The sequence below is a fragment of the Hyperolius riggenbachi genome, chromosome 6 (genome assembly GCF_040937935.1).
Source record: "Hyperolius riggenbachi isolate aHypRig1 chromosome 6, aHypRig1.pri, whole genome shotgun sequence".
Taxonomy (NCBI): domain Eukaryota; kingdom Metazoa; phylum Chordata; class Amphibia; order Anura; family Hyperoliidae; genus Hyperolius; species Hyperolius riggenbachi.
In genome coordinates, this window is record NC_090651.1 from 357,298,633 (window position 1) to 357,322,211 (window position 23,579).

Consider the following 23,579-nt stretch of genomic DNA (forward strand, 5'->3'; position numbering starts at 1 on the left):
TGTATATATAGAAAGGCAGCTATCAGTATGATTATAGTGAATTGGGTATGGGCCCTTTAAAAATATTCTCAAATTTTTGCCTTTACATTTTTATAATAAAAACATGATTTTAGGCATTTTTATGGAAGTAAAATAAAATTCAGACCCCACAAATCACACTTTGACAAAGCTAATAACTTACTTTCTCCACGCTAGCAATAGTGAATGTAATGCTCGCTCCCCCAGCGTGTCTCCGTATACTGTACTGTGAAGGGGGCGCGGCCTCACATGCACTGCTCGCAGTGATGTGAGCGCGCCCGACATACGCTGGGGCAGCATTACGGAATCTGTACGCTGCGGGAGGCGGGCTGAAGGCTGCGCAGTCGCACTAAGGGCAGAGCGTACTGCGCAGCCGCGGCTCAAGGCGGCGGCCATCTTAGTAGTGGAAGCCTATGCGACCCGTTCAGTGGGGTCGGGCCGAGCCAGGGGTGATAGAAAAACGCAGCAATGACGGCGGTACGGTGCGGAGGACGCGCTGGACGTCCTCCGTGGATTCATATATATAAAAGGTATTGTGTAATTTTCATCTTTTTGGCCTCGGAAGTCCTTTAAAGAGGAACTCCAGTGAAAATGTATAAAGTGCTTCATTTTTACAATAATGATGTATAAATGATTTAATCAGTGTTTTCGCATTGTAAAATCTTTCCTCTCCCTGATCTACATTCTGACTTATCACATGGTGACATCTTTACTGCTGGCAGGTGATGTCACTGGAAGTAGCTGCTGTTTGGCAGTTGGAAACTGCTGTAAACAGTTATTTCCCACAATGCAACGAGGTTCACTGACAGGAAACTGCCAGGACCATGGTCCTCAGTTTCCTGTGAAAGGAGTTTCACCACAATATCAGCCATACAGACTCCCCTGATGATCTATTGGTGAAAAGAAAAAGATTTCTCATGGGAAAGGAGGTATCTGCTACTGATTGGGATGAAGTTCAATTCTTGGTTAGTTTCTCTTTAAAATAAACACAAGATGAGTGTGATAAGAGAGGCTGCCATGTTTATTTCCTTTTTAACAATACCAGTTACCTGGTAGGTCTCCTGATCCTGTGTCTATTACATTTACCCATGGACATTGAAAAAGCGTATGCAGATCAAGTACTCTGACTCTGTTTTACTGGATTAGTAATATGCTTGTTCCAGGGTTTTGTATGAAAGATCAACAGGAGTTCCCAGAAACTGGCATTGTTTACAAAGCAATAGATATGGCAGCCTCCACATCCCTCTCACCTCAGGTTCCCTTTAATAAAGGAGGTGATCCACAGATTTGTTGGAATACAAGGAAGTCTCAGGAAATCAGCCGCTTGCCATATTTATGATATGGACATTTCTCCATATTTATTAGGGATCATCAGTATTGAAGGAGACCCGAAGTGACATGATGAGAGAGATGTGTGTACAGTACCTATAGAGGACCAGTGACTTGGTCTGGAATGCGAAGTGTGGATGCTTCTGGAAAGGGCACCCAGATGCCACCTGCAGGACTGTCCTCTCTCCACACGGATCTTCTCTGGCATCTTCAGCAGACTCCGCTTCCGGATGGTCTTCACTGCAATGCGGTGGCCTGATCGGGAATCTGCTGCCAGCAGGACCTGGAGGAGGTGAAATCACAGGTTACCATCTTGTGCTCCAGCCGCCACAAAACTGGCATGATTTAAGATAATAGTGACATACGTGACACTTTCTGCATAGCTCACAACTGTCCCTCTTTTGGAGGGACAGTCCCTCTTTGGGAGCCCTGTCCCTCTGTCCCTTTTCCCTCCTCATTTGTCCCTCTTTCAGGACTTTGTCCCTCTTTCTATGTAAATATATATATTTCTCTACTAAAAAAATGTTTGATTGACTCTAAACTTTATTCCCATCCTTTAAATTAATATATTAATAATTGTAAAATGTTAATTTGAAGGAAAATGAACCAGGGTAGGAAGGAGCAGTGTGGTTTGAATTATAAAACAACATATTTTTCTTATGAAATCTTTATGATATGCATGACTAGGGGTGTGATGGGGGCGTGATAAGGGGTGTGGCAGGGCGTGGCTTAAGTTTCCCTCATTCTCATCTCAAAAAGTTGGGAGGTATGCTTTCTGGGGTCACACAAGCATCTCCAAATATTCCCATCAGCCATATTATTTGTCATCACACCTCCCAACGTTTGATATAAGAAAGAGGGACACTTTTAAGACACACCCCTAGTCACTAAAACCAAAAAGAATTCAGAAGCAAAAGACAGTTTTATAATTCAGCCCACTCTAGTCCTCTCCATCCAGGGCCGGATTTACAGCTCAGGAGCCTATGGGCACAGACAGGGGCGTCTCACCCACCAGGCAAGTATAGGCGGTTGCCTGGGGCGCCATGAGGTGGTGAGGCGCATTCCCCCGCCGCTGCTACCGTGACCATGTTTTTATTATTTTTTTATATTATATTACCTCCCGACTCTGTCCCCGGTGCTCGGCATGCTACCATGTGCTCAGCAGTGCCTCCACCTCCACTTCTCCCCAGCCAATAGAGCAATAAATACTGCTCTTCTCTGCCAGGCTCCTTCTTTAAAGCCGTGCCCCTTCTTCTCAGTAGCCACACAGGTAAAGTGTTTACCTCGTGTGGCCCAGCCTTTAACTCCGCCCCACGCCAGTCAAACCAGGAGCCAGCGGCCAGCCAGCTTATGCCCCCGACAGTCTGACCCCCCACCTGTGTCACTGGCTGCACACAGACACTGGAGCGAGACAGCCAGGGGACAGATGCAGTCACAGAGAGAAGAATGTGATGTGTCCGTGTTGGAGCCCCGCCCCCGCACAAGACAGCAACACAGCCCGGGAGAAGGGAAGTTTCTGCTCCAGAGTAGTGATGGGAATTCCGGCTCTTTTCAGAGAATCGGCTCTTCTGAATCGGCTCCCATTAAAGAGCCGGCTCTTACGTCTCTGAATCGGCTCTTCATTAAATATCACTAAACACCACTCAGAATCGGAGTAAAAGCCCCGCCCCCGTCTCCATGACAATTCCAGACTGCTTCTCTGACTGGGGCAATCCCTCCTGCTACTGCTCTGCTCCGCCCCATACACTCCTACAAGCTGCAAGAGGAGGACTACATCTCCCAACATGCCTCAGCGCCCTTTATTGCAGAGCAAAGCAGAGCTCTGTGGGGCGGCTGAGGCATCGGCTCTTTCAAAACTGAGAACCGGCTCTTGTCGTTCGCAGCAAAGAGCCGGCTCTTAGAACTGCCTCGTTCGCAAACGACCCATCACTACTCCAGAGATGATAAGCTGCATGCACAGGCAGAAGAGAAGGTATGCAGGCAGGCTGCTAAGAACACTTCCTGTCCTGTGTGCAGACTCCCAGTACTGTTATAACTGCTAGAATGTGCCCTGCTCTTTTGATACTAGAGTTTTCTTTGAAAGCTGGTTAGGCTGTAGGCTGGTAAAGCTGTAAACCTGTGCTTTAGTGCTGTGCTGTCTCTCCCTCTCCCCTCTCTGCTCCTCTGCCTCCTCTTCCATCTTATGCTGTCTCTCCCCTCTGTTTCTCTGCACCCTCTTCCATCTTATGCTGTCTCTACCCCTCTCTGTTCCTCTGCACTCTCTTCCATTTTATGCTCGGCTTTAGGTTTGTTTCCGTGTATCTTCTGGTGAAACGCTTCCACATTACGATTATTTTCTGGTGAAACGCTGCTGCCCTATGATTAATTTCTGGTGAAATGCTGCTGCAATAAGTGTATTTTCTGGTGAAACGCTGCCACCTTACGAATATTTTCCGGTGAACTGCTGCTGCAATAAGTGAATTTTCTGGTGAAACACTGCCACATTACGATTATTTTTTGGTGAATTACGATTTTGAATTATGATAATTACTATTATTTTCTGATGAAACACTGCCGCATTATGATTATTTTCTGGTGAAACGATGCTGCATTATGATTATTTTCCTGGGGGGAGGGGCTTGGGGGGGGCGGGGGCGCCACAGGTTTTCTCGCCTGGAGTGACAAAATGACTAGAGGCACCCCTGCCTGTGTGCCTCCTTCTGTCCCCTTGTGCCTCCTTCTGTATTCCTTTGTGACTTCTTCTGACTTTCATGCTTCCTTCTGTCCCCCTGTGCCTCCCTATGTCCCCCTGTGCCTCTCTATGCCCCCCTGTGTGTCCTCTTCCTTACATGTATTTTTTTTCTTACATGTATTTTCTGGTGAAACGCTACCACAATAAATGTTATTTCTGGTGAAACCCTGCTGCATTATATTTTCTGGTGAAACATTGCCGCATTACGGTTATTTCCTGGTCAAACGATGCCACATTACAAATATTTTCATGGGGGGGCGCCATGGGGGCAGGGGAGCGCCAAATGTTTTCTCGCCTGGAGTGACAAAATAGCTAGAGGCGCCCCTGGGCACAGAAGTTCTGGCGCCCAAAACTCCGCCCCTCAGCTCAGGCCACACACTTAAATGACACTTCCTTTTCTTAGGAAATAAATGATGATAATCTTAAGCCGCTCCGTTCACTTCATATCACTCCCGGTAATCTGGCCAGTCATGCGCTTCCACACATGCGCTGTAGTACTGCACAGGCACAGAATACTGCTGGCTTCGGGAGGACGGGGGAGGTGCACGGCCAGGCTGCGCATGCATAGAAGAGCGTGGCCAGCCAAACTACCAGGAGGCATATTAAGTGAACAGAGCAGACGGAAGGAAAGCGAGGGAACCCACACACCTTATGGGGCTGGAGGAAGCCCAGGTAAGTATAAATACACACAAATATCCAATCTCAGGTTCCTTTTAAGCGATTCGGCTTAGGAAAGGGACGTGGCACCTAGTGGAAATGAGCCCTAAAACACACACATACACACACGCTGTACACCCATATACATGCACACTATATACACACACACTGTACATATGTACACACTGTACACCAGCACGGTGGCGTTGCAGTTAGCGCTCTCGCCTTGCAACGCTGGGTCCCCGGTTCAAATCCCAGCCAGGTTAACATCTCCAATGAGTTGTATGTTCTCCATGTGTCTGCATGGGTTTCCTCTGGGTACACCAGTTTCCTCCCACATCCCAAAAACATACAGATAATTTAATTGGCTTCACCCCAAATTGGCCCTAGACTATGATACATGCACTACATACATAGACATACGACTGTGGTAGAATTAGATTGTGATCCCCTCTGAGGGACAAATAAGTGACAAGATATTATATATTCTATCTAGATAATATTTCTTTTCTGCTTTCCTGGGTCAAGTCGCCTGTTTCCAGCACTGTCTTTGTGGCTGGGGTGAAGGGTTTTCCCCTTGCTTCTAACTTTAACCCCCCCCCCCCCCCCCAGCTAATCTTAAACACTCCCCTTGGTTAACCATAACCCCCTACCAATACACTCCCAAAACATAGCCAAAATGCAAATTTTGGGGCGCTGCTATTGTCACGCATTGAAATAGCCGTATTTTACATTGCGGGTGGTCCCAAACCCAATGCCCAATATTGCCCAAATTTCCTCTCATTACTGATATTTCCTCCATGAGCCTACATTTGCTGCTAATCGCGGGTTTGGCAGCAGGCTAGGTGGCACTGGGCAGTTGCCCAGGTTGCACAACGGTAAGGCATCAGTGGAGTGCTGAGAGAGGTCTATGTAAGGTGTTTTCATAATTTATAAGACAGGAACTCTGTGTGACATTTCAGATGTGTGTATGTAAATAATATACTGTATACAGCACAGTCCCTAACATCTGGCACCGGTGGGGAACGCCTGATGTTGGATACATGTGCTTGCCGTTTGCTTGAGCAACCAGCTAAAATAGCACAAACCTCCCCCCAAATACTTACTGAGACTCCAGTGATGTCTAGCAGCCTTTCCGCGTCACCTAGCGGGCTGCTAGCGGCTTTTCGTCTTCCCCTGCACAAGTAAGCCGGCATGTCAGCTGACCCGGATCGGGTCACTTGACACGCCAACTTGCATGCCCGGAGGTCGGAAGCTGCTAGGAGCCCACTAGGTGATGCGCAAAGGCTGCTAGACATCGCTGGAAGCTTGATAAGCCTTTAGCCTCAAAACCTCAAAAAAGCAAAGCCCCCTGTTAACAGGGACTTTGCTGTATAGTGTATACATGCTAATGAAGTGTTTCCACTTACTTTTCCATAAATCCCAGAGCCGAGCTTCCGCAGAAACTGGAGCCGCATCAGGTCGCTGGAGATGCGGTCTGGGATCCAGTGTGGCCGACATCCACTTGTTCCTATTGGGGTGAGAAGAGAATATCACAGTCAGTAAATGACAGAGATTATGGATGGAGGAAAGCTTTCTATAGACACAACATAAACCTTCTGTTGAGACAATCTGTAATCTGTATATGTAGATTGTACATCCTGCCCTCCCCTCTCCCCCAAAGCCGCTAAACCAGGGGTGTCAAACACAATCACATAGGGGGGCAATATCTAAAACATGGTCTGAGTTGTGGGCCACGTTGTTCATTAAAATTTAATGAGGGGGAGGGGGGAGTCTGAAGGGCAACCTAAAAATGTCAGGTGCAAAACCAGAATGTGGCCCCTTACAGCAAACCGGAAGCTATCATATTTTTAGGACAATAAGAATCACATTTTCTTCCCTAAACTTGGGGAAAAGTGGGTGCAGCTTATAGTCCGAAGATATGGTAAATAGATGCAGAGTGCGCAGGGAGGACTTATCCATCCAGTGCCGTGCTCCTCTTCCCCCTCTCTGGTGGTCTTCAGTGTAGTCAACAGGCTCCTTTTCTCCTCTTGCAGGTGCCTCAGCTTCGTCAAGTATTTCATGCTTCCTTTCGCTGCCACACTCCACTTCGCAGTGTCATTACTGTAACCACAGCGGCGCATGTAACCACTTTGCGACAGAAGATGGAAGCCCAGAAGCATGGAGGAGACGAAGGACCCAGTGGGCAGAGGAGACAGAGAAGCTGAACCGGGAACAGTGTCCTGCTGGCTGCAGAAGAGGTGCCTGTTGAAGACCACCAGAGAGGGGAAGTGGAGTGCGGCGGTGGCAGGAGGAAGCATGGAGGACCCGGAGAAGCTGAGGCGGCCACAGGAGGAGAAGAGGAGCCTGTTTACTGAACTGAAGACCACCAGAGAGGGGGAAGAGGAGCGCAGTGGCAGGATCAGGTGCAGTATGGAAGTGTCAGTGTAGTGTGGTATTAGTTCATTGTTTGTGTAGTGTTAGTGTAGTGTTGTGTTAGTGTAGTGTTGTGTAGTGTTAGTGTAGTCAGGGGCGTTTCTAGGGTCCTTGGAGATCAGTGGCACCTGTGGGCACCAGGCGGGGAGGTACATGCGGCGCGCGCATGAACTTAGCAGCGGTGTAAGCTACGGATAACGGGCCTGCTCATCGAAATATTGGACGGAGCCCCCTGTCCTTTATTTAGATCATTTACAATCAGTATAGGCATAGATCAAAGATGTATACGCACATACAATTTTGATTGGTCAATCACTGACCCCCAATTTTCCCACCCCCGTGCAGTAAGTGGGCCAACAGACAATGAATTTTATGAACAGAGCTAAAATTGGCTAATCAAAATTGTATGTGTGTACCAGGCTTTACAGCTAATACTGTACATACTGAAAGTAGCAGGGATCAGCATACAATACAGCTGGTTTACAATCAATAAAGGCACAGAGTAACACCTTACACTGTACACACTGGAGGTAAATCAGCACACAGTGCAGGCACTAGAGAACAGCGTATACTGTACATACTGTAGGCAGCAGAATTCAGCACACTGCAGCTAGCGTGCCAAAAATATGACGATCACGTTGTGCGGCGTGATTATCGCGCCGCACCAAAAAATTGGTGGGCCATGGACCAGAATATAGGTGTGGTAACGGGTGGAGACAAATTTACATGAACCTAGCAATGGTGGGACATCAGATTAGGACAGTGGTGGCGAACCTTTTGGAGGCTGAGTGCCCAAACTGCAACCCAAAAGTCACTTATCTATCGCAAAGTGGCAACAGCAATTTAAACTAAATACTGTACAAACGTTTTAACTCATACATGAACATTATGGAAAATCCAAGTTGAAAATAAACTGTGAAGATAAACAATTTCATCCATCCCACTCCTGAAAAATGTATTCAATTTTTTAGAACCTCCCAGTTTTATTTTCTGTTTTAAAACGCTAAAAAAGTAGGTTTAATGCTATTGTCTCATATGATAAGGATTCAGCTTTTCCCATAGTCTCGCAGTTAGCAATCATGTGACCCCCAACAAGACATATTCAGCAATCATGAGGCCCCCAACAAATCATGAGGCCCCCAACAAGACAAATTCAGCAATCATGAGGCCTCCAACAAATCATGAGGCCCCCAACAAGACAAATTCAGCAATCATGAGGCCCCCAACAAATCATGAGGCCCCCAACAAGACAAATTCAGCAATCATGAGGCCCCCAACAAGACAAATTCAGCAATCATGAGGCCCCCAACAAGACAAATTCAGCAGTCATGAGGCACATAAATAGACAGCATTTCACATAAATAGGCAGAATGCCCCCTTAATATGGTAGCCCCCCAAGTTAGGTAGTGAGTGACAGGGACCCCCAGGTTAGCTAGTGAGTGACAGGCGCCTCCAGTTAGGTAGTGAGTGACAGGGACCCCGATAGTGAGTGACAGGGAGCACCTTTAGGTAGTGAGTGAGTGACAGGGAGCCCCTTTAGGCAGTGAGTGAGTGACAGGGAGCCCCTTTAGGGAGTGAGTGAGTGACAGGGAGGCCCTTTAGGGAGTGAGTGAGTGCCAGAGAGCCCCTTTAGTGAGTGAGTGCGTGCCAGGGAGCCCCTTTAGGGAGTGAGTGAGTGACAGAGAGGCCCTTTAGGGAGTGAGTGCGTGCCAGGGAGCCCCTTTAGGGAGTGATTGAGTGACAGGGAGGCCCTTTAGGGAGTGAGTGAGTGACAGGGAGCCCCTTTAGGCAGTGAGTGAGTGACAAGGAGCCCCTTTAGGGAGTGAGTGCGTGCCAGGGAGCCCCTTTAGGGAGTGAGTGCGTGCCAGGGAGCCCCTTTAGGGAGTGAGTGCGTGCCAGGGAGCCCCTTTAGGGAGTGAATGAGTGCCAGGGAGCCCCTTTAGGGAGTGAATGAGTGCCAGGGAGCCCCTTTAGGGAGTGAGTGCGTGCCAGGGAGCCCCTTTAGGGAGTGAGTGCGTGCCAGGGAGCCCCTTTAGGGAGTGAGTGCGTGCCAGGGAGCCCCTTTAGGGAGTGAGTGAGTGCCAGGAAGCCCCTTTAGGGAGTGAGTGAGTGCCAGGGGAGCCCCTTTAGGGAGTGAGTGAGTGACAGGGAGCCCCTTTAGGGAGTGAGTGAGTGACAGGGAGCCCCTTTAGGCAGTGAGTGAGTGACAGGGAGCCCCTTTAGGGAGTGAGTGCGTGCCAGGGAGCCCCTTTAGGGAGTGAGTGCGTGCCAGGGAGCCCCTTTAGGGAGTGGGTGCGTGCCAGGGAGCCCCTTTAGGGAGTGAGTGAGTGCCAGGGAGCCCCTTTAGGGAGTGAGTGAGTGCCAGGGAGCCCCTTTAGGGAGTGAGTGAGTGACAGGGAGTGAGTGAGTGCCAGGGAGCCCCTTTAGGGAGTGAGTGAGTGCCAGGGGAGCCCCTTTAGGGAGTGAGTGAGTGACAGGGAGCCCCTTTAGGGAGTGAGTGCGTGCCAGGGAGCCCCTTTAGGGAGTGAGTGAGTGAGTGAGTGACAGGGAGGCCCCCCCTCTAGTCGCCGCCGCTCCCCCCCCACCTCTCAGCAGACCTCAGGATCAGCGGCGACCCGACCAGATGTACGAGCGGGCGCTGGACGCACCCGCTCGATATGCGGAAGTGATGTCACTTCCGCATATCAGTGCAGGCGCTGGGTCCTAGCGCCCGCACGATTGGTCGCCGGCTCGCCGCCTGATCCTGAGGTCTGAGACTGTCAGTGACGCGGCGGCTGGAGGGAGCCGCTGAGTCTTGACAGAGGGGGCGGCCGGGCGGAGATCCGTGGCACCCCAGGACAGATTGGGGGCACGTGCCCCCCTAAAACAGGGCTAGCGACGCCCCTGAGTGTAGTGTTGTGTTAGTGTAGTGTTTGGATACTGTATAGTGCAGTGTTGTGTAGCATGGCTGGTGGGCCAGCAGGGGTTAGTGTAGTGTTGTATGAAGTGTAGTGTAACTGGTGGGGCCAGGAGGGGTTAGTGTAGTGTAGCTGGGCAGAGTAGATTAGAGACAGATTAGGGGGAAGAGATCCATAAGATGCCCGTGCACTATAGACACACCAGGTATAGTATTTTTCCCCTGATTTCTGGCCTCTAAACCTAGGTGCATCTTATTGTCCGGAAGGTCTTATAATCCGAAAAATACGGTACATATGTATTGTTGGATACCCAGACCGGTGGATGGGGTTGGAGTGGAGGGGTGGGGTGGCAGCTCCAAACTGCTAACAACTGTCTCACTTTAAAAAAATGCTTGCTTGCAGCTATTGGCAGTATGGGTGAGAACAGCAAAGACAGCATGCTTTTAAATGCGTATTGGGAATGTCTGCAAAAAGTAGACCTATGCAACAAATCAGAATGGGAGATGTGGAGGTTGCTTGTATATACAGATATAACTAAAAAAATGTAAGAATGGGCGCTGTCACTCACATGTATTGTCCCTTTTCCAGAAAGTTAGTAAAAAAAAAAAGATAAAAAATGGTGCACATGTGTACAAGGCAAACAATGGCATGCGGGTACATACATCTACCTGCCATATAAATGGCCTGCCATCTCCATGGAAATGTCAAAGAGCACCAATACAATCACACGTGTACAGAAAGGAGTCATTTCATCATCTCTTTTACTCTTTAAAATCATGCAGATTTGAAGCTCTTGAGGGCCACATAAAATGGTGTTGCGGTCCGAATTTGGGAGGTGGGAAAGCAACAGATATTTGACAAAATCCCTGACTGAGCATTCAGTCTGGCTTTGCTATAATGACTCAGCTATAATGATTCCTGAGCAAAGCCAGACTGAATGCTCAGTCAGGGATTTTATCAGGGCGGATAAGAAGCAGGCTGAGCAGTGAAGGATGAAACAGAGAGCAGGGTAGGTGTTTTCTCTAATGTTCCCACTGATATATATGGTAAAATACATGAGGGTGCTTCATCTCTGGTTCACTTTAAGGACCACCACAGTGACAAATTGTATAATTTAAAACAGATATTTATAAGTACCTTTCTTCCAGGATAAAATGCGCTATAAATTAATTTTCTTCTATGTCACTATTGCTTACAGTAGGCAGTACAAATCTGACAGGTTTTGGACTAATCCATCTCCTCATGGGAGATTCTCAGTATTTACTTTAGTCTTTAGATTAGCGCTCTATGGAAAAGAACCTAAATAAGGATGCCGGCCAGCCTCCCTACTCACTTGTACACTATTTTGTACTATTTTGGCAGTTGGACGGAGCAACTGGTGATCAGCAAGCGCTTTTAATAAAGCAAAAACAAAAACCCTGAGAATCTAGTCCAAAATCAGATTTTTACTGCCTAGTGTAAGTGACAGCAACACAGGAAAAAAGTATGTGATAGTGCATTAAACTCTGGGACAATTGCACATCTTATACTGTACATATACATACACATATACTGTATATGCACACATATACATGTACTCAGAGCCAGGACAAGGTCCTCCGGCACCCAAGGCTGAGACACCAAAGTGCGCCCCTCCATCCCTCCCACCCCAGCCGTCACACACTGATTGCTATAAGAGTAAGAGGTGCCCCAGAGCCCCCAACCCCCCCAACACCTTAATCTCTAGTTATCTGGCTTGCAGTCACTGCCATGTATCCAATTTTCTTATTTCTCTCTGCTTTAACCACTTAAAGAAATACTTAAGGGAAAAAAAATGACATTTACTCACCCGGGGCATCCCTCAGCCCCTTGAAGCTGGATGGTGCCCTCGCAGCCCCGTTCCGATCGTCCTGTCCCCGCCGGTGGCTACTTCCAGGTTCGGCGACAGCCGCCGACAGGCCGGGAACGCGGCTGATTTTCTGCGTTCCCACTCGCTATATGCTGCTATAGCGTAGCTATATGGTATGTATATAGAGTGGTGTATACTACTGCATTAGCTAGGCCTATTTTTAACATTAAGTCTCAAGCAACCAGAGAGCACATCAACCAACTCCCCATCCGTGCCAGATAATGTATCTGTACAGCACTATGGGATATGTTATACATGATATCTGTTCTAAGTGGGTGAAATCCAGGCACCTCTATATTGGGGAAATGTGGGCTAAATGATATAGGTATTTAATGAGCCTAATCTGGGTATATTCTAATGGGGAAAAAGTGAGCTGCATGATCTGGGTATGTAATGGGCATAATCTGGGTCCATCCTTTTTACTAGAAATTTGTAAAAGGCCATTGAAGAGTAAAGTAATACAGTCATCTTTTCTGTTAAATTGGCTGTATAGTGTATTAAGGGCTCTTCCTGTTCAGTAAGCCAGCACCTATTCAGTAAGGAAACCTTGGGCAAGACCCCCTAATGCTGCTACTGCCTACAGAGCGCAGCCCAGTGGATTTGAGTCTGCCAGGAGAAAAGCGCAATAGTTTTCTCTGTATGTCTGTATCTTTTCTGTTAAATGATCTCACCTTACTTATTAACCCCCTGGTGGTAAGCCCTAGCCCCCGGGAGCTCTATGCAGAGCAGTGCAAGCAGCGGACATTTTTACTCACCTCCTGGGGGATCCAGACGTCGGTAGCCGTTCTCCTTCCTGTCCTCCAAGGCTCTGAATCACTCTAGTGAGATTGCCGTCAGTGATCTCACTACATAGTTACAGCGCCACCTGGAGGACAGAGGGAAAATTGCAGCGCTGGAGCCCAGGGGTGAGTGAGACACACAGCAATTGATTTGCAACCAGTAGTGTGCCATCTTTATTTGTGTGGACGTTTCCAGGGCTGTGTGAGCAATCCGGCCTGAGACTTGGCACCAGCCTGTAGCCAGGTTTTGTATACCTGAGGAGCAGTTTTCCCTGCAGTACATTGTGTGGGTGAGTAAGTGCTGGGGCTGCTGCTGGCTTTCAGGCAGCATGATTTTTTTTTCCTGATTTTAGAGTCTGAAGCAAGCTGAAAAGACCCTAAAATCTGGAAATAATCATACCACCAGGGAGGTTAACTCACAATTTATCTTTCCTTGAAGCAGGGGTCACACAGAGAGCAGGATCATCCACCAGGCAACCTAGGCAGGTGCTTGGGGCCTAGTCTGTGTCAAGGGGCCCACCTGCCACCCTCTCTGACCTCTCTCCACTTAAGCTTACCAAAAAGTCCACAAGGGGGTCCCAAATCTACTCTCTTGCCTAGGGCGCTATTACATCTTAATCCATCTCTGGTCACACTTGTCTATTCGTTTTTCTGCATGCGTTTTCTGCACACCAGCCGTTTGAGCTAACGTGTCCACAGAAGCTAATGTGATTTATAGGAAAATGCATACCGTTCTGCACTGCTGTCAGTTCTGCTTGGGAAAAACGCATTCAAGTGTGAACTAGCCCACTGATTAACATTGAGGGCAGGAGCACACTAGGCAGAAACGCCAGCATTGCGTAAACCGCTAGCGTTAACTAACGCACATAATGTAAGTTAATTGCACTCTGCAATGTGCGTTTTTGAAAACGCTGAACTTGAATTTTTCCAAAACGCATCAAAAATGCACATAATGTTTGTCAATGGTGACGCAGAGGTATACCTTTTTATTGCGTTTTTTTATGCTTCTTTTTTTAAAAAAAAAACAAGTTTGATGATGTATTTCCGCTTCCTGTTGATTTCCTAGTGATGAGCGTAAAACGCAGACTTGTGATTCATATGTTCGAAACGCAAATGCATTAATTATGCAAGCAAAACGCATGTGTGGAAGCGCAAACGCACTCAAAACGCACATAAACCACACAAATGCATATGCAGCAAAATGCAACCTTTCACGCAAAGCCTAGTGTGTTCCCAGCCCGATTCTTAGTATATGTGTGCAAAAAACGCGCATAATAGCAGACAAGTGTGACCGCTGCCTTAATGACTTAACTCGTGATTTATTTCTCCTTATTATTGCTATTACTATTGTTATTGATTTACAAAGTGCCAACATATTGTGTGGCACTTTGCAAAGTAAGAAACAAACATCGTGTACATACAGTAATAATACAGACAATGGTGTACACCAGGGCTGCCCAATAGGTCGATCGCGATCTACCGGTAGATCGCGACCGCCTGATCGGTAGATCGCAGCCTCATGGCCGCGTCCTATTGAATTTTGTGGCCAGCAGCTGTAGGTCCGATCAGATGCTGCTGCTGGCCGCTGAGGGGGAGGAGAGAGGCCAGGGGCGACGCTGGAAGCAATACTTCTGCCTCCACTCACTCTGCCTGCCGGAGCTCTCCCTCAGTGAAGTGAAGACCAGGACGCCACCGCTGGAGCTGGAGGGAGGTAAGTTATAACATGTACCTGGGCTCCTACACCCAGCTACCTATACTGAGGCACATATACCCAGCTACCTATACTGATTTGTGGGAAGGGTAGGAGGCGCCTGGTAGAACGGAAAATAGTATATTCACTCTATATGGTAGATACAGCATTCAATAAAAAATGGTGTGATCCTACCTTCTAGGTGTCCCCTTTCGGGAAGTATACAAACGGGAGTTTATGCAGACAGTGAACAGAGGCACTATCATTGACCTGAGGAAGCGGCTCTGACCGTGAAATGCGTTGTCTTGTTCAAAATAAAACTCCCGTTTGTATACTTCCCGAAAGGGGACACCTAGAAGGTAGGATCACACCATTTTTTATTGAATGCTGTATCTACCATATAGAGTGAATATACTATTTTCCGTTCTACCAGGTGCCTCCTACCCTTCCCACAAACCCCTAACCCTACCCTAACCCCTTCTCTTAGGGGAAGATCTATAACGGAAAGCTTACAATAGATCTATTTTTTGGAGCAGCGACCAAGAACAAAGGCTGAGTGGGGACGGAATTTCCCCACAAGCGAAAACGAGTGGTTACCTCACCCAGCAACCTACTGTTGTGAGTATAAAATCTACTGTACTTACTAAATATCCCCGTACCAACTAACATATTGCACCAGATTGGGCTTGGATAAAGTGAGGGTGACAGAAGAAGTGCTGCCTCCTGCAGGGCAAAAGGGAAGGCACACAGCTGCACAATAAGTAAATGGAGCACTGCTGGATCTGCAGGCAGGGTACATTCAATGCTATGCCAATGTACATGGCCCCAGGAGCACCATCACTACATGAACCTTACAGGCTGAGCCATCACACCTTACTTTTACAGAACATCTCAAGGGGCACGGATCATCCAGATTCAAACTTTTTTACTTTAAAACCATCAATATGCAGTTCAGATATAAATCCTACTTGTGTCTGTGTGTTTCTCCTTCAGGCCTGGTGTGGTGGAGCCAACATTGTAGCATGCAAAAAAAATTCAGGTGCACAGAATGTGTCTATGTACATGGATCACAACATAAAGAGTATGAGCTGCCCAGCACTGTGAGAAAGAGTATAAAACATAATCAGGCTACAAAAGCTGAAAAAAACAGTTTCTGGTAATAAAATCCTGCGTTTCAAGCCCTACTCCATAGAGCCAAATTAATCCATGTCATGCACTGATGAGGATCAACCAATCCAAAACAGTCTGTATGCATATTGGATTATTATGGCTCTGTGCAACTTAACAAGCTGACACATCATTGCATTCCAGCGGATCTGTAGGTGTGCTTAGCTTCTAAGGGCAACAATGGTTAGTTTGCATATATTCAGCAGTGATGCACTGGGAGATATCTCGGATGCTCACTCCAACCTGAATTATCGCAAATTCATTCTGTTTTAAGAAAGCAAACTTTTGTTTTCCTTGGTAATAAAATGACACCTGGGGAAAACAGCTGCACATAGATAGACACAGAAGTATTGCAGCAGTTAGCAGTTCAGCCACTAGATGTCGCTGATGTAATCCTCATAGGAGAGATGGATGGGAAGGCACTGTACCTACAGACAAGAGTCCTGGCTTAGGAGTTGAGGCTGGCAGCCTGGGAAATAAGGTGCAAACTAGTGTAAAAAGATATTCTATGTAGTCCTATTTTATCTTCAACTGATCCATTATTAAAAACAAGTATTGCACTTGAATTCTTGGCCATATCAGAGTCACTTTTTCACATGTTAAACACCAAGTGGGTAGTGGGTGACACAAGCTGTTGCCGCCATCTCCTTGCAGAATTCTTCCAGTACTATGAGACCGAGGCAAAAAGTTTCATGGCCCAGCCTGAGGAAGAGGTACAGAGATAAATATTGTAGTGCTAAAATATCACTGAAGTACAGACAGCATCCAGAAATGAACAACCATTTGCTTTCATATGCCACAAGATATTCCTTCCGTGTAACTTAACTTGCTTCTATCAGGTTAATCTCCTTTCTCCCTGCAGAATGCTGGTAACTGCTTGTCCAACAGCATCAACATGAAACCCCTCCCAATTCCTCCAAATCATAGGTGAGGAGTGTGATGCTACTACAACTAAGGGATTGAAAAACCTTGTAAAATGTATGAAATTAGGGAGGTGATTATGTGGAGAAATAATCAGACGATACAGTGTCTATTATAAAATAAATGATAGGTTTACTTTATAGGATGGAAACAGCTGTCACTTTCCAGGTGACCCTCGTATTTTGCACTTCCAGCAATTCAAAATTTATTAGAAAGAATAGGCTGACAATTCATGGTTTGTGACCCCTAAACCTTGTTTAAAAGTATACCAGAGCTGAAATTAAAGAGTGTTCTTTTACTAACCTGGGGCTTCTTCCAGTCCCCATAGGCTTGTATGTAACTCCCAGTCATCTTCATCACTCCGCTGTTTGGCCCGCTACAGCAGCTAAGTTGCCCAAGCCGCATAGTACTGCGCACGCACTGGCCCAGCGGCGGGCACCCTTGATCGCGGTCCTGTAGCATTCTGGGAGTGGGAGCATTCTGCGTATATGCACAGCTACGGGGCTTGATGTAGCACACATGGGGGAGCATGATCATGGACCCATGCCAACAGACCAGTCCAAGCACAGTACTGTGCAACTTGGCCGACTCGGCTGCTGTAGAGGGCCAAACAGAGTGAAGAGCACCACTGGGAGGACAGCGAGGGACATACACATAGGCAAATGCAGGGGGGGGGGATTACAGCTGCCCAGAATCCCCCCTCAGACCCGGGCCGGTGCAGTGTCTGGGGACCTGCTACAGTTGACTTTGGATGTAAAACGCAGCAGCGTGTGTACAGAGCATAAAGCAGCTCTGGAGAACTTAACAGAGTCAGGTATGGGCACAGCCCTATGCCCTGCTGTATGAATGCTTCACTTTCCCCTTCATTAGCAATGTCAGCTGTCCTCATTATTTTCTGTATCCAAACTGCTCCTGCTCAATCCCATTCTCGATTGGACATTTAGGAAATAATTGTCAGATCCTGTCAGTGGGGCATTATGTGTACCCAGCATAATGTCCTACTATATTATTATACTGTATTGTGTGTGGCTGAGGGAGACCTTTCAGGAATCCCCCCTTTGAAAATCCTGGGTTTGACCCTGATTCACGCCTACAGGGGCTGGAAGAAGTGCCAGGTAAGTAAATTTCAGCTGTGGTATCCTTCAAAGCAATTATGTGTCACAGAAGTGCATAATACAGCCTCTTACACACACTAGAGGGGTCCTGGCTAGTGTTGGGCGAACAGTGTTCGCCACTGTTCGGGTTCTGCAGAACATCACCCTGTTCGGGTGATGTTCGAGTTCGGCCGAACACCTGATGGTGTTCGGCCAAACTGTTCGGCCATGTGGCCGAACTAAGAGCGCATGGCCGAACGTTACCCGAACGTTCGGCTAGCGCTGTGATTGGCCGAACGGGTCACGTGTAGTGTTGGGCGAACATCTAGATGTTCGGGTTCGGGCCGAACATGGCCGCGATGTTCGGGTGTTCGAGCCGAACTCCGAACATAATGGAAGTCAATGGGGACCCGAACTTTCGTGCTTTGTAAAGCCTCCTTATATGCTACATACCCCAAATTTACAGGGTATATGCACCTTGGGAGTGGGTACAAGAGGAAAACATTTTTAGCAAAAAGAGCTTATAGTTTTTGAGAAAATCGATTTTAAAATTTCAAAGGGAAAACTGTCTTTTAAATGCGGGAAATGTCTGTTTTCTTTGCACAGGTAACATGCTTTTTGTCGGCATACAGTCATAAATGTAATACATATAAGAGGTTCCAGGAAAAGGGACCGGTAACGCTAACTTAGCAGCAGCACACGTGATGGAACAGGAGGAGGGTTGCGCAGGAGGAGAAGGCCACGCTTTGAGACACAACAACCCAGGCCTTGCACGAGGACAAGAAGCGTGCGGATAGCAATTTGCATTTTGTCGCCATGCAGTCATAAATGTAATACAGATGAGAGGTTCAATAAACAGGGACCGGAAACGCTAACCCATCACAGATGTTCATTGTTCATGTTACTTGGTTGGGGTCCGGGAGTGTTGCGTAGTCGTTTCCAATCCAGGATTGATTCATTTTAATTTGAGTCAGACGGTCTGCATTTTCTGTGGAGAGGCGGATACGCCGATCTGAGACGATGCCTCTGGCAGCACTGAAACAGCGTTCCGACATAACGCTGGCTGCCGGGCAAGCCAGCACCTCTATTGCGTACATTGCCAGTTTGTGCCAGGTGTCTAGCTTCGATACCCAATAGTTGAAGGGTGCAGATGGATTGTTCAACACAGCTATGCCATCTGACATGTAGTCCTTGACCATCTTCTCCAGGCGATCGGTGTTGTAGGTGGATCTGCACGCTTGCTGTTCTGTGTGCTGCTGCATGGGTGTCAGAAAATTTTCCCACTTCAAGGACACTGCCGATACCATTCCCTTTTGGGCACTAGCTGCGGCTTGTGTTGTTTGCTGCCCTCCTGGTCGTCCTGGGTTTGCGGAAGTCAGTCTGTCGGCGTACAACTGGCTAGAGGAGGGGGAGGATGTCAATCTCCTCTCTAAAGTCTCCACAAGGGCCTGCTGGTATTCTTCCGTTTTGACCTGTCTGGCTCTTTCTTCAAGCAGTTTTGGAACATTGTGTTTGTACCGTGGATCCAGAAGGGTATAAACCCAGTAATTGGTGTTGTCCAGAATGCGCACAATGCGTGGGTCGCGTTCAATGCAGTCCTAGGCCGAAGAGGTCATAGCCTAGGGTCACAAAAACCTGTTTATTTGGGCAATTTCAATGGTGGCGAGTCTGACGTACATAAATCACAGCAATGGCCGTTAGCAACGTCTAAATCTCACGAAATGTCTCATGCAGGTAAAAGACATATTGTTAGACTTGGGCTCCAAAGATGGGTTCCCTACATCTCTGCAAACCAGAGTTACAGGGCTCCAAATTTGGTAAAATCCCCCATAGGCTTTCATTGGGCCTCCTATTTACAGTTCCAAAATCTCACATCTTTTCAAAGGGCAATTGCTCAGCAGTGGCAAATTTTCTAGCATTGTAGGGACCCTTAGGGGGAACGTGACTGGTGAGTTTCGGGCCCCTAGGCCGAAGAGGTCATAGCCTAGGGTCACAAAAACCTGTTTATTTGGGCTATTTCAATGGTAGTGATGGTGACGTACATAAATCTCAGCCATGGCCGTTAGCAACGTCTGAATTTCACGAAATGTCTCATGCAGGTAGAAGACATATTGTTAGACTTGGATTCCAAAGATGGGGTCCCTACATCTCTGCAAACCAGAGTTACAGGGGTCCAAAATTGGTAAAATCCCCCATAGGCTTTCATTGCCTCCCTATTTCACTTTCCAAAATCTCACATCTTTTCAAAGGGCAATTGCTCAGCAGTGGCACATTTTCTAGCATTGTAGGGACCCTTAGGGGGAACATGACTGGTGAGTTTCGGGCCCCTAGGCCGAAGAGGTCATAGCCTAGGGTCACAAAAACCTGTTTATTTGCGCTATTTCAATGGTAGTGATGCTGACGTACATAAATCTCATCCATGGCCGTTAGCAACATCTGAATTTCACGAAATGTCTCATGCAGGTAGAAGACATATTGTTAGACTTGGATTCCAAAGATGGGGTCCCTACATCTCTGCAAACTAGAGTTACAGGGGTCCAAAATTGGTAAAATCCCCCATAGGCTTTTATTGCCTCCCTATTTCACTTTCCAAAATCTCACATCTTTTCAAAGGGCAATTGCTCAGCAGTGGCAAATTTTCTAGCATTGTAGGGACCCTTAGAGGGAACATGACTGGTGAGTTTCGGGCCCCTAGGACGAAGAGGTCATAGCCTAGGGTCACAAAAACCTGTTTATTTGGGCTATTTCAATGGTAGTGATGCTGACGTACATAAATCTCAGCCATGGCCGTTAGCAACGTCTGAATTTCACGAAATGTCTCATGCAGGTAGAAGACATATTGTTAGACTTGGATTCCAAAGATGGGGTCTCTACTTCTCTGCAAACCAGAATTACAGGGCTCCAAAATTGGTAAAATCCCCCATAGGCTTTCATTGGGCCTACTATTTACCGTTCCAAAATCTCACACCATTTCAAAGGGCAATGGCTCAGCAGTGGCAAAACTCACCAGTCATGATCCCCCTAAGGGTCCCTACAATGCTAGAAAATTTGGTACTGCTGAGCCATTGCCCTTTGAAAAGATGTGAGATTTTGGAAAGTGAAATAGGGAGGCAATAAAAGCCTATGGGGGATTTTACCAATTTTGGACCCCTGTAACTCTGGTTTGCAGAGATGTAGGGACCCCATCTTTGGAATCCAAGTCTAACAATATGTCTTCTACCTGCATGAGACATTTCGTGAAATTCAGACGTTGCTAACGGCCATGGCTGAGATTTATGTACGTCACCATCACTACCATTGAAATAGCCCAAATAAACAGGTTTTTGTGACCCTAGGCTATGACCTCTTCGGCCTAGGGGCCCGAAACTCACCAGTCATGTTCCCCCTAAGGGTCCCTACAATGCTAGAAAATTTGCCACTGCTGAGCCATTGCCCTTTGAAAAGATGTGAGATTTTGGAAAGTGAAATAGGGAGGCAATAAAAGCCTATGGGGGATTTTACCAATTTTGGAGCCCTGTAATTCTGGTTTGCAGAGATGTAGAGACCCCATTTTTGGAATCCAAGTCTAACAATATGTCTTCTACCTGCATGAGACATTTCGTGAAATTCAGACGTTGCTAACGGCCATGGCTGAGATTTATGTACGTCACCATCACTACCATTGAAATAGCCCAAATAAACAGGTTTTTGTGACCCTAGGCTATGACCTCTTCGTCCTAGGGGCCCGAAACTCACCAGTCATGTTCCCCCTAAGGGTCCCTACAATGCTAGAAAATTTTCCACTGCTGAGCAATTGCCCTTTGAAAAGATGTGAGATTTTGGAAAGTGAAATAGGGAGGCAATAAAAGCCTATGGGGGATTTTACCAATTTTGGACCCCTGTAACTCTGGTTTGCAGAGATGTAGGGACCCCATCTTTGGAATCCAAGTCTAACAATATGTCTTCTACCTGCATGAGACATTTCGTGAAATTCAGACGTTGCTAACGGCTATGGCTGAGATTTATGTACGTCAGCATCACTACCATTGAAATAGCCCAAATAAACAGGTATTTGTGACCCTAGGCTATGACCTCTTCGGCCTAGGGGCCCGAAACTCACCAGTCATGTTCCCCCTAAGGGTCCCTACAATACTAGAAAATTTGCCACTGCTGAGCCATTGCCCTTTGAAAAGATGTGAGATTTTGGAAAGTGAAATAGGGAGGCAATAAAAGCCTATGGGGGATTTTACCAATTTTGGACCCCTGTAACTCTGGTTTGCAGAGATGTAGGGACCCCATCTTTGGAATCCAAGTCTAACAATATGTCTTCTACCTGCATGAGACATTTCGTGAAATTCAGACGTTGCTAACGGCCATGGCTGAGATTTATGTACGTCACCATCACTACCATTGAAATAGCCCAAATAAACAGGTTTTTGTGACCCTAGGCTATGACCTCTTCGGCCTAGGGGCCCGAAACTCACCAGTCATGTTCCCCCTAAGGGTCCCTACAATGCTAGAAAATTTGCCACTGCTGAGCAATTGCCCTTTGAAAAGATGTGAGATTTTGGAACTGTAAATAGGAGGCCCAATGAAAGCCTATGGGGGATTTTACCAAATTTGGAGCCCTGTAACTCTGGTTTGCAGAGATGTAGGGAACCCATCTTTGGAGCCCAAGTCTAACAATATGTCTTCTACCTGCATGAGACATTTCGTGAGATTCAGACATTGCTAACGGCCATTGCTGCGATTTATGTACGTCAGGCTCGCCACCATTGAAATTGCCCAAATAAACAGGTTTTTGTGACCCTAGGCTATGACCTCTTCAGCCTAGGACTGCATTGAACGCGACCCACGCATTGTGCGCATTCTGGACAACACCAATTACTGGGTTTATACCCTTCTGGATCCACGGTACAAACACAATGTTCCAAAACTGCTTGAAGAAAGAGTCAGACAGGTCAAAATGGAAGAATACCAGCAGGCCCTTGTGGAGACTTTAGAGAGGAGATTGACATCCTCCCCCTCCTCTAGCCAGTTGTACGCCGACAGACTGACTTCCGCAAACCCAGGACGACCAGGAGGGCAGCAAACAACACAAGCCGCAGCTAGTGCCCAAAAGGGAATGGTATCGGCAGTGTCCTTGGAGTGGAAAAAGTTTCTGACACCCATGCAGCAGCACACAGAACAGCAAGCGTGCAGATCCACCTACAACACCGATCGCCTGGAGAAGATGGTCAAGGACTACATGTCAAATGGCATAGCTGTGTTGAACAATCCATCTGCACCCTTCAACTATTGGGTATCGAAGCTAGACACCTGGCACAAACTGGCAATGTACGCAATAGAGGTGCTGGCTTGCCCGGCAGCCAGCGTTATGTCGGAACGCTGTTTCAGTGCTGCCGGAGGCATCGTCACAGATCGGCATATCCGCCTCTCCACAGAAAATGCAGACCGTCTGACTCAAATTAAAATGAATCAATCCTGGATTGGAAACGACTACGCAACACTCCCGGACCCCAACCAAGTAACATGAACAATGAACATCTGTGATGGGTTAGCGTTTCCGGTCCCTGTTTATTGAACCTCTCATCTGTATTACATTTATGACTGCATGGCGACAAAATGCAAATTGCTATCCGCACGCTTCTTGTCCTCATGCAAGGCCTGGGTTGTTGTGTCTCAAAGCGTGGCCTTCTCCTCCTGCGCCACCCTCCTCCTGTTCCATCATGTGTGCTGCTGCTGGGTTAGCGTTACCGGTCCCTTTTCCTGGAACCTCTTATATGTATTACATTTATGACTGCATGCCGACAAAAAGCATGTTACCTGTGCAAAGAAAACAGACATTTCCCGCATTAAAAGACAGTTTTCCCTTTGAAACTTTAAAATCGATTTTCTCAAAAACTATAAGCTCTTTTTGCTAAATTTTTTCCCTCTTGTACCCACTCCCAAGGTGCACATACCCTGCAAATTTGGGGTATGTAGCATGTAAGGAAGCTTTACAAAGCACGAAA

General features: G+C 47.2%; 1 long non-coding RNA gene across 1 annotated transcript in view; it reads right to left on the reverse strand.

Moving 5' to 3' along the window:
* Positions 1-1,506: 1,506 nt before the first annotated feature.
* Positions 1,507-23,579, reverse strand: part of LOC137522992 (uncharacterized) — a 30,964-nt gene continuing 8,891 nt past the window's right edge. The window contains exons 2-3 of the long non-coding RNA XR_011022497.1: positions 6,145-6,245; positions 1,507-1,630 (exon numbers count right to left, since the gene is read on the reverse strand). This is a non-coding gene — a long non-coding RNA (uncharacterized lncRNA). The remainder of the gene's footprint in view (positions 1,631-6,144; positions 6,246-23,579) is intronic.